This window comes from Wolffia australiana, chromosome 14 (assembly GCF_029677425.1).
Source record: "Wolffia australiana isolate 7733 chromosome 14, ASM2967742v1".
NCBI lineage: Eukaryota > Viridiplantae > Streptophyta > Magnoliopsida > Alismatales > Araceae > Wolffia > Wolffia australiana.
Window position 1 is genome coordinate 4,311,878 of NC_135848.1, and position 16,499 is coordinate 4,328,376.

Here is a 16,499-nt window from a genome sequence, read left to right on the forward strand (position 1 = left end):
GAGAGATAGATCGATAGACAGAGAGAGATAGAGAGATAGATATGCATATATATCGAGAGCTAGATAGATAGAGAGAGATGTATATATACATATCAAGGGGTAGACAGAGAGAGAGATAGAGAGATAGAGAGAGGGAGAGAGAGAGAGAGAGAGAGTGAGAGAGAGATAGAGATAAAGAGAGGGAGAGAGAGAGAGAGATAGAGAGAGGGAGAGAGAGAGAGAGAGAGAGAGAGAGGGAGAGAGAGAGAGAGATAGAGAGAGGGAGAGGGAGAGAGAGAGATAGAGATAGAGAGAGGGAGAGAGAGAGAGAGATAGAGAGAGGAGAGTGAGAGAGAGAGAGAGAGAGAGAGAGGGAGAGAGAGAGAGATAGAGAGAGGGAGAGTGAGAGAGAGATAGAGAGATAGAGAGATAGAGAGAAGGAGAGAGAGAGGGAGAGAGGGCGAGGGAGAGAGAGATAGAGAGATAGAGAGATAGAGGGAGAGGGAGAGAGAGATAGAGAGATAGAGAGATAGAGAGATAGAGAGATAGAGAGATAGAGAGAAGGAGAGTGAGAGAGATAGAGAGATAGAGTGAGAGGGAGAAAGAGATAGAGATATAGAGAGAAGGAGAGTGAGAGAGAGATAGAGAGATAGAGGGAGAGGGAGAAAGAGATAGAGATATAGAGAGAAGGAGAGTGAGAGAGAGATAGAGAGATAGAGGGAGAGGGAGAGAGGGAGAGAGGGAGAGAGGGAGAGAGAGATAGAGAGAAGGAGAGAAGGACAGTGAGAGAGAGAGATAGAGAGATAGAGAGAGGGAGAGGGAGAGAGAGAGAGAGGACTAATACGGACGGTGACGGAAGAAAAAGCAGGCACCAGCATCCCTCTAGTAAACTCTCGCCGACGTGAGCCATGACCAACAACCTGATCAGCCCTTCTTTCTCATCTCATTCTCAGGGTGAGGTGTTCTGACTTCTGACAGAGGGGTATGAGAGAGAAAAGAGAGAGAGAGAGAGAGAGAGAGAGAGAGAGAGAGAGAGAGAGAGATATCACATCGCCTGACGTACAAGAACAGATGGAAGTTTGAAAACCTCTCTCAAACTCCTGTCGGATGTCACAGTTTTTTGCTGAAACCAGAGAGAGAACTGGAGAGACTGAGGAACTGACAGAGAGACCTTGTTAGTCCACTGCGTTATGATGCGTCACACCATTGTACTCTGAGATAAAGGGTTAGCTTTTCTTTAAGAGGGAGAGAGAGAGAGAGACTCTGAGGTGTTGTCCCTCCATACAGAGAGATAACACACGTCTTCTCTGGATGTAGAGAGAGAAAGTCTGAGAGCCTGAAGAGCAACGTGAAATAAGGATATGGGTGGATGAATAAGTAGAAACCTAGAGAGAGAGATATCCGGATACTTGGTTTTCTTGCTAGACCGGTCTTTCGGGAGAAAGATGACGGTGCTCTCCTGAATTAGTCCTTGCAGGACTCTCCCCTTCCGGAAAGCAAGTTGTCGCTTTCCTTCTCTATGCTTTTACTTCTTCCCTCTCTCTCTCTCTTCCCCTCACTTACTCTTCCCTCTCTCTCTCTCTTCCGGTTTTACATTCAGAAATTCCACCCAGGATACTCGGCGGCACCCTGATATCGTCCTACGGTAGACTGGGTCTCTCTCTCTCTCTCTATCTATCAATCTCTCTCTCTATCTATGTATCTCCCTCTCTATCTATCTATCAATCTCTCTCTCTATCTATATACATCTATCTATTTATCAATGTGTCTCTCTCTATCTATCTATCTATATCTCTCTCTCTCTCTATCTATCAATCTCTCTCTATCTATATACATCTATCTATCTATCAATGTCTCGCTCTCTATCTATCTATCTATCTATCAATCTCTCGCTCTCTATCTATCTTTCAAACTCTCTCTCTATCTATCTATCCATCAATCTGTCTCTATCTCTATGACTATCTGTCTTCAACTTTCCTGTTACAAAGACTTGGCAAGCTAAAATTGGGAAGGTCATGGAAATCTTTGGTGACGTGAGGGCAGTGCATGGGATCAGTTGGCCGATTGGGACAGTCTGTCCAGGGTGCTGACGAACACATTCACAGGAGCTGCGCTTGGGTCATAGAAGGTTCATGATCTCGCTGACCCATTCGGAAACAGTGAAGAGGTAGACGCCGAATTTGGCAATTTTGGCTGTTGAAAAAGGGTAACGGACAAGGACCGAAAAGCAAAAGGAGCAGTCGGTGTAGACTAAAGAGAGAGAGGACGATCACCTTTCTATTCAGAACATGTTAATTGATAAAATAAATCCAACTAAGTTTGAGTTCGGTGTAGAGAGAGAGAACTGATAGAATAAAAGGAAGAGAGAGAGAGAGAGAGGAGAGAAAGAGCAGAGAGATGAGCGTTCAATTCTAGTCTGAATGACAGACACAGTCACCGGGTGCTTTACTCTCTCTCTCTCTCTCTCTCTCTATTTCTCCTTTTCCCTCTCTCTATTTCTCTCTATTATCTCTCTCTCTCTCTCTCTATTTCTCTCTATTACTCTCTATTTTTCTCTTTCTCTCTTTCTATTACTCCCTATTACTCTCTATTTTTCTCTTTCTCTCTTTCTATTACTCCCTATTACTCTCTATTTCCTTCTCTCTTTCTCTCTTTCTCTTCGATTAGGTCTTCTGGATACTTAAATTCAGGGAAAATGATCTCATTGAACAAAATTGAATATTTATTCTTGCGACTACAATATTTGTATCCCATCTCACATCACTTTTTTTTACAAATATAGCAAATTAATTTCTGTAATTCACATAGTTTCATCATTATATATCTCTCATTATCAAATGACTTTCTAATATAATTCATATGTTAAAATTGAACAATCATGTGAAAGCCATCTTTATCTTTCTTATTGATTCATATGACTGAGAATATGAAAATGAGGTGGACAAAAAAATCTTACACCAATTTGTGGTACTACATAGTATATGATGAACTCAATTTTAGATGTTTAATTTGTCATTGATGATTGAGTTAATTAATAAAAAATATATAATTCCCTGAATCTGAAAGTATGATTACATAGTGATGGGAAAGGTTATCTCTACTGGGAGTAGATATAATAGTATTAATGCCCATTAAAATGATAGTTCAGGGATGACAAGGAAGATTTTATAATTAAGAAATGGAGAGAAGTGTGATGCCGAGACGAGAATATGATAAATAAAATTTTACATCATTATGTGTGAACAAATGGGGATTATTGAGACAATAAATATACGAAGGAGAAGGTGAAGGTAAATATGCACATATTAATTAATGTTATAAATATTTATTTAAAATAGAGGGGGTGAGTGATGATATGAAATGGAGATGATGAAGGTTGAAGTAGATATGGATGGTGCTGATCTTCACAGTCTTGAATGGCTCATTCCAAAATCAATTATGCAGTGGAAGAATGAATAGAAGATAAAACTTAAGACTGAAAACATTGATGAACATATTTATTTTCACTTTCTCCTTCGTAATTAACATTGATGATTCAGTTAATTAATAAAAATTATAGAAGATAAAACTTAAGACTGAAAACATTGATGAACACACCAACTCTGTGTAGATTGAATCCAAAACTTCTTGGTTCCTCAGATAAGACTCTTTGAGCTCTTCAAATGTTCAGCCTCAAGACATATCCATGCAACCTTCAGAGCATTGGATATCCTTTTTCCCCTCAAGTATGTCGCTAGAAATTTAAAATTTACCACATGTTCTCACTAGAAGTAACTTATTGGAAGAGCAAGATAAGAGAGGGGAGGGCGCCCACGAGTCACTTCCATAGGAACCAAAGGTGGACACCCACTCCTCTTAAAATATCTGAGAATTTGTGAAGTCCGTGGTAAAATTTAATAAAAGTCCCTATCCTCAAAAAATTCATTAAGTCCCCAAATTAACATATAACCATGGTTGTCCCAAAACTCTTATATGCATGACCCTTCATGACCTATGTAAGTCTAGTTAATGATTTTAATGCCTTATAAATTTTACTTCACATCCTAATTAATTAAAAAAATATCAACATATATCTCAGTTAGGCAAGGATTGATTAACCCAATCAATTGGATAATTTCCAGCCCATTGAGTGCCAAGCTATATTGTGTGGCCTAGAAGATGTGACGTTAGTACTAATGTCTTTAAGCATGTGTTCTAAATATTCCTACACAGAGGATACTCCATAAGGGCATCTGATGTAACACGACGGATGCCGGGATCGAACGGCTCGTGTTACACACAACGAGGGCGAAGGCAGTCATGTCATGTAGGGGAGACGACTAGTGCGGACGTAATGCAAGCGAATGATGCAACGACGAAATCACTGAGAAGTATAAATCTGACACCGATGGACACAAATGACCACTAGGCTATGGTAAGTGTGACTTGGAAATGCGACTAGGCTCCCAATGACCCGGACGATGGGTTGAGGGCTGATGGTGCAAGTACGACTATTACTGCTCGTGCGTGAAACGTGCAAAGCGCCAACCACGATCGTGCCGATAGAAACCTATTCCCACTGACGTATTCCTATCTATCACTAACCTAACCCTGACGGTGGAGAAAATGTTCGAAGGCACTAAAACAAATAATATAACATCGAGAGAAAGTTGACGAGCGTATTGGGAGTGGTAGGCTCGGGCGGTGTCTGATTTGGCAGCTGTGGAAGGTGAGCAACATGTAGGCACGATGATGATGTAGGTGAGTGCGGCGACGCAAGCAGACACGGCAGCACAAGAAGGCATGTTGTAGGGATCCCTCGTCCCGATACCAGTATCGGGATGGATGCTGTACTGGATATTGAAATTCAAATTTTTGGCATCCATTTTTCCATTATGGGGATATCGAATATCGATATCGGTTGCTACAATAGTGATATCCGATATCGGTATCCGTCTCGATGTCATCATCCAAATCCGTCGCGCGGGGAGGACGACGACATTGGATATTGGGCATGGATATCAGATTTTGATATCCAAATTAAAAATATAATTTTATTACCATAGTGCCACAGTATGTAGAGGATATACATGGACCGACTATTTAACATTAGGCTTTTTGATTTAGAAAGTAGCCCGTTTAATATATACCTCTCAATCTTTTTATTTCCTTCCATATGGAAGAAAACAGAAACCTTGAGCTGTATTTATTGAACGATATTAAATTTATATGTTTATTTTGTCCTAAATCAGGTAATAATATAGTAATTATTTATAAAATATTATTAAATTATTTAATATGTTTCCTACCTTGTTCTATATATACAACTTAAAATTTCTGTTTTCTTCCATATGGGACAATAGGATTCAGAGTTCAATAAACTTCGAATCCTGTTATCCCATATGCAAGGAAACAAAAAGGTTGAAAGGTATATATATTAAACAATATAGAATATAGATCAAAAACTCCTAAACGTAGATCATCTAAAATGTTGATCCATATCAGTTTTTTCTGAGGATACTATCGGGATACCAATTCTGAAATCCGGATATCCGGTCTCCAATATCCGGATCTTCCTCACCCTTCCGATATCAGAAACCCACTAACATGCCCATACATGGGCTCACACACGCGCAAACGTGTAGGTCCATACAACGGTCCAAACACGTGCGAACAAACAAAAATAAATACATACACGGCCGACATACATGGCCTACTAAACAAGGAAAATGCAAGGAAAGATAATGTCAAACCTTTGTGGCCCGTTGACAAGGCCGGGTACTCTGAAGGCTGGATCTCGCCCGTGAGCCCTCACTTGATAAGCTTGTTCGACGGGGTCTTCGAAGCTGGATGGTCCTCCATCAACATCACCATCATATATTCATGGACCAAAAATAACACCATCTTTGCTACAACATCATTCAAACTAAAAGAATATGGATGGAACCTGCTCCACTTTTTCTACTAAATAGTCCTCCTTCCAAAATAATGGAGTTAGTGTAAGAGGGACCAAGAGCTGAAATGTATCTACTACCTGCCAAAGGAGATTATATTATAAAACATCAACCAAAAGAACGCGCTCAGATTCCTGCAGCTTATACATGTCAAACTCCCATCACTATATTTGAAACACCCTTAAATCCATTATGTTAACCTAAACTTTGCCTTTCTTAAAAATAAGAACCTTCTTTATTTTATAACATTCTGAGGGGCGAGTTTATGAGTGTAACAATGTTATTGTCAATTATTAAATGTCTCATTTAACATATATTTGTAGCATCATTCAAGTAAATACATATTTAAATCGTAGAATCATGAGCTTCTGATATAACTAGACACAATTCCAAACCGGTTAATGTGATAACTATAAATATAGAACCTGCATTTCTGATGAAAATTTCTTTATTTAATTTTTTTAGTGATCTATGACTGGCCATCATATTACCAGATAAACATATTCCTATTCTTAATGAATGAAAATAATGAGGGATTAGCTTAAGGAATACTAAAAAAGGTTCTAATAAATGTCTATTGAGACTCTCGAGGATAGTGAATGTCTAAAAAATGAAGCACATTTCTTTAAAATCCATTTAAATTAATGCTTGTGGACAATATAAAATGAGAAAATGACTTGTCACTATGAAACTATAGAGTATTATATATGGAGAAAAAAGTAAAAGTGACTGAAATGCGAGTGAAAAACCTTTGTTTTGCATTTGCTCCATGAACATCTATTTATTCATTTACTATATTTAACACAAAATCATACATGGGCTCTACCAAAATTCCAAACAATTTGACACTAAATTTCCTCCTTTTTTTTGTCCCACTCACATGATGAGTAATGTTGATACCTTAGCCATTACAGAAAAATAGTAGGTACTCTTTAGGGGAAAGAGTTCATAAAATTAATTTTTATGAATCCCTCAATTGTATTATACCAAACTGTCAATCATAATGTTTCATGTCATGGTTGTAAGTGATTTATATGCTTGAGACACCGATGGGATCTTATAGATAGATGGTTGTGATTTGGTTATTAATTACAAGTTTCTCATTGTGGAATTCCAAACTGTCTTTGCCAGCGTGCAACAATAAGTTCATGACAATCATTGAGGAGTAAATACGGGGTGTTCACTCTTAGAATTAGAGGAGACATCTCAAGGATGATGATGTGATGGAGTCCTTTGTCAAGGTAGTCCTTTGTCAATGATTAGGATTTCACATCTAAGCATGGCCTAAGTCATCATAGGAGGGTCAAGTGGAATAGGGGATATATGTACATGGTAACCAATGATAGTAAGGTTCCATGACTCAACCAATACACGCTTTTGTATCTTCTGTAGCATGAGGTGTAGTTTGGCCCTCATGATCTGAAAGTTCAATCAATCAATTGAATTAAATAAATTCATGATTAATTAATTTACGATATGATTTCATAATTAATTTGGAAGGAAAATTATTGAGTTATTTCTAAACTGACATATTTTTATGCATTTAAATAATAATAATATGTGTGTATTATCAAGATTAAAATGATTAAATGGTATTTTAAGGGTTTTTATAATTTTGAATACATTTTTTATGATTTTTTACCATTAGATTCATGGAGATATTATATTCATGGAGATGACCTAGGATTCATTTTATAAATATTGATTAATATATTTATGGTCATAAAATCATGCCTGCGATGTGTCGTCATTCAATTTGATCGAATGGCAACTAATCAAGAGTTTTGCTGATGAGTAGCGCAGCCAATCATTGTGAAAAGGTGTCATTATGGCGTCATAAATTGTGATGCCACAATGCACAATAAATGACTGACAAGCTTTTGTTTTTTATTCCAAGGGGAGATGTGGTTCAATATAAAAAGATGAAATTTATGTCACAAAAAATGTGGTGCAATAATTGAGAGAGAAAGAATAAAAAATTGTCTATAAAGAATAAAAAAATATGAAGCCTTAAAAATTATGTTTATTTCTAAAGTGCTTTTTTTGAATTTTAAATTTTAATATTATTTTAGTTTTTATAAAATAATAATTTATACAAATGAATTAGTTTTTGTGTTAATCTTTAGCAATCATTATCTAAATTATCATAATGATTAGGGTTCTCATAATTGCGAAAAAATGCCATTATGGCATCCTAAATCACAATGCCTTAAGAACCAATGATTGGATAATGGTTTTCTTTTGTTAATCGGAGTATTGATGTGGCCCAATAGAAAAAAAAACACCGTTACTTTTTTGAAATAAATGTGAAATCAAAATCAGATTATAAAATCAACGATGGTGATGATGATTGAACTGACCATGTGTCAGAAGTGACATGCACATGTATATGTGGGACATGTGGTGATATTTGAGTGGACATGGCATGCACTGATGGGGTGCCATGTCACACACATTATTTATTTACCCTTATTCTTTTTCATTCTCTTTTTCTTGCAGGGACACAGGGTGGAAGCAGATCCATTTATAGAGTATGACACAGAAGAATACATGCCAATCATTGGATTTAATGCCATAGGCATAGACACAAAACCTAGAAGTGGTGTGGCAAAAGCACCAAGGATGAGGAGAGATAAAATTTTGGTTGAAATCAACAACCAAGAGTCATCTGACATCATGGCTTGATATCCGACGATCCATAAGGTCTATTGAACTGAACTTTTGAGTGCGGCTTGGTCTTTCTCTCCTCTATCTATGCATATTTTTATATCTATAAAATAAACCTCAAACTTGGTCAAAAAAAAAATCTTTAAATTCTCTTTTCACTAGAGAGGCTGATTGATAGAGATTAAGGTTTTTGAAGATCCATCAGGTTTATCGGTGTCCTGAGTAATTGGAGTAAGTCAACAGAGAAGTGGAGAGGCTGAACTGAATTAAGAAATCACCTTGATCTAACATAACATTGGGATTTAAGGTAAGTCTCTTGCCTTAGATTGATTACTCTTCATCACAACTACCAGTTAAATATTTAACATTTCATTACGTCTACTCTAATCTCTCATCCATCAGTACCATCATGTACATCATCCCTATCACATCCCTTGATATATTCTCCATACAAATCATAAAACACTAAATTATCTTCTACATTTTTCCTCTCACTTTACATCTTCATCTAACGTACTCCATCATTCCCATTCATCCCATTCGTCCCATTCATGTCAGCCTACCTACGTCTCTTCTTATTAAATTTTACATCCTCATTTAATAATTAATACCAGCCATCTCATATCATCATCTTCATCGCACCACTATGTCCTACCCTAGACATATTCCTTCTAATCATTATCTAGCGATAGTTAAAATTCTGGTGAGAAAGTTTTTATGAAATCTGATAAATAAAAGGTAAGGGGTAATGATATATTTTTGTTATTAGGTTAGCTTTCTATACTCTATGTATACTCTCCAACTAGTGGTCAACATAGTTTGAATTTCTACTCCTCTGGCATTGTTATCTAGGTTTATCCCATATTTCCTTGGCACCATATGAACTGGGCTAATCCAAGAGCTATCTGAAATGGCATTAATCAGATTTCAACATATTAATAATTTCTTGTTCTAATACTTCTGACATATGAGTTTTTGTTCTCCTTTGACTCTCTTCTGATGGTTTAGTTCCTTCTTCAACAAAAGTACCCTGTTCACAAATCTGATAAGGAACTCCTTTAAGGATTTTATCTTCCACTTTAGTAGGAAAAGATTCAGGAACATCCTTTTGTTCTTCAATTTCCTGCTGAAAAAATGAATTCAACCAATAGATTGCATAAATGAACCTCGTCATGGTCCACTTGAGGATATTTCATGAGTTTGGTCATGTTTACCTTTATTTTTTCATTCCATACTTTTAATTCCACCATCCCTTTATCCCAATCTGCAGTTCTTTAGATGTGGTAAGAAGAGGTCAACACAAAATTATAGGAGAATAACTCAAATCTTAAGTCTTTTTTGTGTCTCTGTCATAATGAAGTCCATTGGGAATCTACAATTTTCTATTTCAACAGTTATATGCTCTAGTTTTGCACAAGGGTGGGTCATTGAGCCACCCAGTAATTGTATTTATAGAAATGTAGGTTCTAAAATCTCCCAATTCAAATTTGTCATGAAGGGATTTGATCATGGTATTTACACTTGCACTTGAATCAAGTAAATATCTATAAAGTATTATGCCTCCTATTTTACGTTTCATAATATGAGCTCCTTGATATTTCTCTTTTCACAGAGCTTATTTGTGAGGACAGAGCTTTTCTTTTCAAAAAATCTCACTCTTTTTGTTTTCTACTTCACGTGCACAGTTCTTTTAGATATTTAGAAATAGTAGAATAACTTTAATTTCCTCTTCTATTTATATGGAAATAGTCGCCTCTTTAAAAAATTTTATTAGTCATGAAAGGGAATAGGATGTTTATAATCTACAGAATCTGGTTCTTTTTGTTTATTTATCACTTTGTTGTCATCAATCATCTCATTTTAATTATCCAAAGTATTGTGAAAGGGATAAGAGAGTTGTTTTCCATTTCTTAATTTAGCTATAGCAATAATTTCCTCATATTTTTTTACTAGCAGGTGGGATGGAAATTGATTCAAAATGAAATAAAGTTCTACATTAACTATGGGTTGGATTGGGATTTGACCCATTTTGGGAGTTAAAGTCAACTCCCTAACCTCCTGATCATGTTGGGGCTGGTTATGATTCTCCTCTCTCTTCTCTAGATCTTCTGTCATCTTCAGTATTTATTTCATCGTCTGCATCATAGATTCATTAAAGCTTTGAACTCAATGAGTTTCTCTATATCGTTTCCCATTTTCCTAATGCCTCTCATCGTCCCTTCTATCTTCATCTCTGTATACATTCCCTTCATGCTCAAAATACCTACTCTTTTTTGTCCTGAAATTTTCCCATGTGATAGATGTCATTTTCAGCTAGCTTCTCTATTAAATCAACCAACTCGTCATCGTAGCTCTATAAGAATGTGCCCCCACAAATTAGGTCAATGTCAATCCTGGAAAATACATTCAAACCGTGATAAAAATGTATTACTTATGCCTAAGAGTTTCCATGATGAGTTGATTCACCAAATGATTTGTCTCCTAGCGAAAGCTTCTTCTTACCTTCCTACAAGATTTAGTCTTAGATATAAAATACATCTTTTAAAAAAATATTTTTATATTGCATCCTATGATTCAAGTCTCATGGCTAAATTCTTACATCTTTCTTTAGCTATGTCCTTTAGGGAGTGATGAAACACCTCAATTTTAATGATGTGTAAGGATACTCTAGTGATAAATGGAAATTTGTGTTAATAAATTCATTTAGGGCTTCTAGTTTATGAAATAATATGATGTGGAACAATAGGACAGGTTTGAACGACCATTCCAACGTCACTATGAGCGGGTGATGTGTGAATGAATGTCGATGCTAATGCGACAAGAAAATTAATGAAAAGTATGATCCCGGTGTCAACATACACCGACGACCAGTAAATCACAGTAAGGGGGAGCTAGGATTGCCACTAGGCTCCCAATGATCCAGTCCTTGAGTTGAAGACCAATGGTGTGAGCAGGGCTCCTGCCGTATTGCACGCACCATCAATGAACCCAACCAGGGACGTACAGATAGAGACCCTAGCTTTCAAAGCGATAACCCTATATATCACTAACCTAACCACTATAGTGGAGACGGGTTCGGTAGGCATTGAAGGAAATAACACAATAGTAAATAGGGAGAGTTGTCAGCGTATCAGGATAGACACAACCTGGTTATCTATGTTAGTGACAACATGTGTCAGCGTGGCCCCCGTCGGTGACACGGGTGGAAAGTAGACCGGCACGTGCGATGGCGTGCAACGTGGACGGTGGGCGGCGGCAACGCATGTAATGACTACGTGCACGCGTGCGAGGCGTGCAAGTAGACAAGCACGACGGTGAGGTCAGCACGGGTGGCAGGGGCACCATGTGAGCATGCAGATGGTGCACACACGCATATGGCATGCACGCATGTGGGTGGCCGCACACTACAATGGGCGAGGGCGGCAGGCGTGACGGCACAGTGGCACGGAGGTGATGTGGCAGTGCGGGACAAGGTGGAAGTGCAGGGCATCATGGTGGGGCAGCACAGCGAAGGCATCACTCTACATAGGAAGTGGGGTGAGAAGTGTGGGTGGGTGCAGCGGGTGTGGCCACATAGGCGGTGACGGTGGCGCGATACAGTTTAGTGACGGCAGCCAGTAGGGTTTCACAAAAGATTGCCAAATTCTTGATGACAACTTTGTAAATATTGACTAAAGATAAAAATAAAAATAAAAATAAGAAAAACAGAATTTTTTCTTCCTTTTCTTTTCTTCTCTAACTTTCAACGAGGGGTACCCCACCGCCCACTATGGCATTTGAGGTAAACATACAAGGCAACCAATCTGGAAGATATCCGATCAATTCATTGAGTAATCAGGTAAGCCTAGGATTATATTCAACTTTTGATCAAGTTTGAAGATAAAGCCCCATTTTCTGCATTTTTGTCATTGTGAGCGTCTTGATTTGAGGGAGATTAAAAGAGGTCTAATATCCCTTTAAATACTGTTTTATTGGCTTGATTCTCTTCCTACATCCACACAAAATTTTTCATAGAATAATTTAAGAATAAACTAAATTGATGCGATACGAAGGTGCATATATGAACATCGACCTCAGCCCAAATGCCAAAGGGAATGAGCAGCACGGCCAACGATAGGTAGTTGTTAAGCCCTCAAATGCCAAAGGTAGGGCAGCTTTTGGTTTCCTTGTGAGTGTCCCTTGCGTCCCTGTTACCTCACGCTCAAACTCATCGTTTCCTCTCGCAAACGACCATCACGCAAGGGGCAAAGGTCACTATCATTCGGTGTTGTCTACTCCACTGAGTCTCTCTCTCTCTCTCTCTCTCTCTCTCTCTCTCTTCCTATCCTTCTAACTCTCTCAACCCCACTCTCACTTCTCGTCCCCCTTCAAAGGGTGAACTCATCGGTCACATAATTATCTTTATCGATTGGTTGGCACAACAAGAGCAATGATTTCTACCAAATTGATATCAGAGCCGTTTGTCCAACCGGCTATGGGAATGCACATTCAATGCCTAGAATCTCAGCTCGAGCAATTGCTCCATCTGTTGAAGCTACAACCAGTGCATCCCTCACCCATGCAGGGGTTGGGATCGTCCTTCTCCGACGACCAGCTCCCAAGCCAATCGCTTGAGCCAACACCATCGTTGCCACTGGGACTCCCACCACTTCATTTTCCACTTCCTCCCTCTCCTACAGTGGACAACGAATACAGCCGATAGCCACTCCCCAATAACCCTAGGTCTGCCATGGTAGCAGGTCGACTAGATCAGCTAGAGGAGGGCCAAGTAGGACATCGCATGTTATCACAGGGCAAGAAGATCCGTCTGCAATATGAAAGGGCCCCAAAAAAAACCCTGACATGCTCCCCAATGATTCTCTTTAGGTGTATGGCCTGCCTGCCTAATAAGTGCAGGTTAAGCCCATCATGTTCTTCCTCAATTAGGTCCCACGTGCAAATTTCAGCTCAGTTCTATAACATTTCGAGCACAAGTTTTCTAGGAGCGAGAGTACTCTGACCCTGACAAAGACGCTAAACTACACCCGCCTCATCATTGCTGACTAGGTACTCGACGGAATGTAAGCCCTGATGACATTAATTTGGTGGATCATTATACTAGGTGCTGACACTCTTGGCCATCCTAACTACTAGCGGTCATGTCTCTCCATGACCAAGAGTGGGAGACTAAGTCTGGTGTCGACGAGGATGCAGATTTTGACCGACACACCCGTCATGGGTGAGGCCAACTCGGCACAATCGTCAGACCCTCCATCACCATATTTCAGAGATCCTACCATTCAGTAGTGGAGATCTCAAATGTTAGCTCCATCATGACCCCCCTTGGGACACAGAGCACCTCAGAGTGGTGTCTTCTTGTATGGAGGGAAAGGCTTCAACATGGATTTGTTAGAAAACTGACCGAGCTGTCTTCCTTAGCCAAAAAGATTTCACGCGGCAACTATACCATTGTTCGACTTATAACCACAGGAAGATTATCACCAGCTATTCAAAATGCAATAATCTTGGTTGTTAGATGACTTCATATCATCCTTCATAGACCTCGCGTGATATTTGCCTGAAATTTCAAAAGAAAGCACCATGTATGAACTTTATTCTACACTAAAGCCACCATTGAAAGCGGAGGTCAACCACCAAGAGCCACAAACCAGTGAAGACCTCATCAACTACGCTCTCAAGGCATAAAAATTACTTGACCAATTGGATGTGACATCGACTCAAAAAGACCCCTAGTCCTCGCAGTTTGGCGGACTCATTTAGGGGACTGGCTTGTCAACTACAACTACAAGACCCAAGCACCTTGCCATTGCAAGTGGCACACCAAGTGCACCTAACCATGGAGGAGCTTGCTGCTCGGAGAGCCCAAAGACTGTGCTTCTAGCGTACTGAGAAATTTACCCCGGACCATGCCTACCGCAAGACCCTAAATGTTTCGGTCCTGATGAACATAGATGACTCCACACGCGTTCATAAGGCCAACGATGAGGATAAGCAACTCAATTTTGTTCTTAATAGAGAACAACTCTTGGAGTTCTGTCACTTAACATTGCACACTGTCACTAGCATGTCATCATCGTAGTTCCGTTAATTAATAGGTACTATATGAGGCACAAGGTCATTGTGATGATCGATTCCAGAGCCTCCGATAAGTTTATTGAGGACACCCTAGCACATACCCTAGGTCTAGAGAGGGGACTGGCCTCACCTTATCGAATACATTGCGGAGATAGCAGGTGGCAAGAGGGCACTGACTTATGTTCCAATGTCCAACTTCACCTCCAAAGCTACTCAGCCATAGTGTCATTCTACCCCATTCAGATCTATGCATTGGCGTTATTCTGGGCTTCTCTTGGCTGTGTACCTTAGGGTGGACAGTGACACATTGGTATCTTCTCTTGCTGAAATTTCAAGAGGACTACATCTTACACACATTACGAGGCAAACATAGTGATACTCGACTAAAGGCCCTAATGCATCCTTCCATCAAAAGCTTACCCAGATAAATGGACCAGGCTTATGCAAGCTCTTTGTGTTCCCCACATGAACAAACGAGAGGATGTAGTGATGCCCTATTCTAGGCTCACTTCCCAAAGGTTTTCCATACCACAATGTTACTTACGCCTCACCGTTTGTGCAACCACGATATTACATTACTACCTGGCATGGGACCAGTTCATTGCTGAACTTATCGATACTCCCATCTACAAAAAATTGCATCGAAAGAACTAGTGGACGAGCAGCTCTAAGCAAGTATTATCCGCCCATCCCGTAGTCCATATTCCAGCCCAACAATATTGGTAAATAAAAAGACAAGTGGGTGGAGGTTTTGCGTGGACTACCAAGCCATCACAGTCCCAAACAATTTTCTGATCCCAGTGGTTGATAAACTTCTCAAAGAACTCCAAGGGATGACACTTTCTCAAAGTTGAACCTCCCCTCAAGGTACTACCAAATTTGCATGCACGCATCCAACATTGAGAAAAACGTATTCCGTACAAATGTGGGCCAATATGAGTATGTGGTGATGTCGTTCGGCCTTTGCAATACCCCAATTACATTTCAAGTCCTTATGAATTTCATCTTCCAATCATTTTAGTGCACATTTGTCTAGGTCTTCTTTGACGATGTTCTCATTTACAGTCGCACTGATGGAAACCATCACACACATTTGTTATAAGTTCAACAAGTGCTTGCGACCCACCAACTATATATAAGCCTGAAAAAGTGTTCATTTATCTAACCTAAGCTTGAGTATTTGGGCCATTGGATTTCTGCCAAGGGCGTAGCCATAGGTGTGGGAAAAGTTTAAGCTATCAAGCATGGCCACCATCAAAAAACCTTCTCCATCTGCGAGGGTTCATGGGGCTAACAAATAACTTTCATCGTTTAGTTACCAGTTATGTAGCACAAGCATGACCGCTCACACAATTGCTCAAAAAGGGAAAAAGGTAAATGCGGATGTGTCCCGTATGAGTGGGAGCTCATGACCGTTGTTCTGGTAGTCAGAGAATGGGGACACTACTTGATGTTCTAAGAGATCATCATCTGCACCAACCAATGCAACTTAACACACTTAATAGAACAATGTGAGGTTCAAGGGAGAACTATCATTTATTGTCTAAGCTTATGGGTAACTTTCTCCATTCAATACAAGGCCGAAAACTCGAACCAAGTAGCTGACCCTGATGTGATCTTCTTGGGGCAACATTTGGGATATTCGTTGGGCAGTGGCACACGACCCAGAACTACCTCTTGATCTAGAAACTATAAAAGGATTCAGGTATCACAAGAAAATATTCATTATCAAATGATACAATTCTTCATATAGGTCGCTTGGTTCTCCCAGCCTCATATAACCTCATTCCACATATTCTTCTAGAGCTCCTTGGCACTGTTGTATTCTAGTGACCTTTATCTAGA